Source organism: Ranitomeya variabilis, chromosome 2, assembly GCF_051348905.1.
Source record: "Ranitomeya variabilis isolate aRanVar5 chromosome 2, aRanVar5.hap1, whole genome shotgun sequence".
Lineage (NCBI taxonomy): Eukaryota > Metazoa > Chordata > Amphibia > Anura > Dendrobatidae > Ranitomeya > Ranitomeya variabilis.
This window is the reverse complement of record NC_135233.1, coordinates 597,531,683-597,533,076: the sequence shown is the minus strand read 5'-3', so window position 1 is coordinate 597,533,076 and position 1,394 is coordinate 597,531,683. Positions and strand designations below refer to the sequence as shown.

Genomic DNA, 1,394 nt, shown 5'->3' with positions numbered 1-1,394 from the left:
ACCTCCCTCCAGAAGTCATCCGATTTTAATCATTACATCATTATGTCATTTCAATACTAATCTCTGCTCTTCGCACCTTCACTACTTTGACATGCAAATGCAGACAGAAAAAAAATAAAATAAAAGGCACAGATTAATATTGGAAATTGGCAGCGATGCCCTCCAGCTCGGTAATATTTTTATTACAACCCTCCTTTCCCTGCACACACACATTCATTCCCCCTTTTTTCTACACGGTGATCACAAGGAACAAGAGCGATCTGTAGAAGATCAGATGGGGAGGTGGGGAGAGGCAAGAAACACGTACACGTGTCAACAAGGCAGCCCTGCCACCCAATCTGCATATTTACATGAGTGCCACCCTCCTAGGACTTCCTTCATTTTCCACACCCATCAATCTCCAGTCCTCCGAGGAAGCCACAATTAGACAACTAAGTAGATGGACACCAAAAAAAAAAAAGAAGCAGCCTTACCGCAAGACGCCTTGCTTTCTCTTGGTCTTATAAAAAAAAAAGGAAATTCCCCGCGGTTTCTTTAGATTTTTTTGAGACCCGTCCTTCAGGGTTTTTAGTTTTTACCTCTCTCTCTCTTTCTCTCTCCCTCCTTCCTCCTCCTCTTTCTGTGTGTGTTGTGCCTGGGTTTATAAAAAAAAATAAAAAAATAAAAGACAACTCCATGTTAAGTGAACAGTCACGAAGTGTACGGCTCAAGGGGGAGGACATGACTTGGGGTGGGTCCTTTAGAAATAGCTCTCAAAATAAGGGGCTCCAGTAGTCAATATGTAAATGATCCATGTGCAAAATAATAATAAAAACAAAAATAGGCAAGTGGACGACAAACATTAAAAAAATATATATTAAAATAATATAGAAGAATATTAAAAAATAATTATCAAAATAAGGGAGAAAAAAAAAAGTAAACATGTAAATGATCCATGTGCAAGATAATAATAAAAACAAAAATAGGCAAGTGGACGACAAATATTAAAAAAATATATATTAAAATAATATAAAAGAATATTAAAACATAATTAAAATAAAAAAAAGGGTGAGTGTACGACCAGCTTAGAATAATACTATATTTATGTATTACTAGATACATGAGAAGCGGCTACGTGTTCTGTACCAGGACATCCTCGTTATTCAAGATTTCACACCACAATGAGAAATTTTATAAATAAAAAAATCAAGAGATAAGACGAGTTTGATATGCTAAGAAAAGCAATTTTTAAGTGAACTTAAGGGTTACACAAATACCCAAATAAAAATTCTTTCTTTTATTTGAAACAGAACTCTTGGCTCACGTGAACGGCTACATTATTTTTCCTATTTTTTTTTATGGAAAAAAAAAAAAAGAAAATGTTTTGTTTTCCAGCTTTGTCTCTTCGGGAATAA

At 35.0% G+C, this 1,394-nt stretch overlaps 1 long non-coding RNA gene across 3 annotated transcripts in view; it reads right to left on the bottom strand.

The window, feature by feature from the left end:
* LOC143807220 (uncharacterized) overlaps positions 1–1,146 on the bottom strand; it is an 852,709-nt gene extending 851,563 nt beyond the window's left edge. For all 3 annotated transcript variants that reach the window (XR_013221675.1, XR_013221676.1, XR_013221674.1), the window contains exon 1: positions 474–1,146. This is a non-coding gene — a long non-coding RNA (uncharacterized LOC143807220). The remainder of the gene's footprint in view (positions 1–473) is intronic.
* Positions 1,147–1,394: the final 248 nt, after the last annotated feature.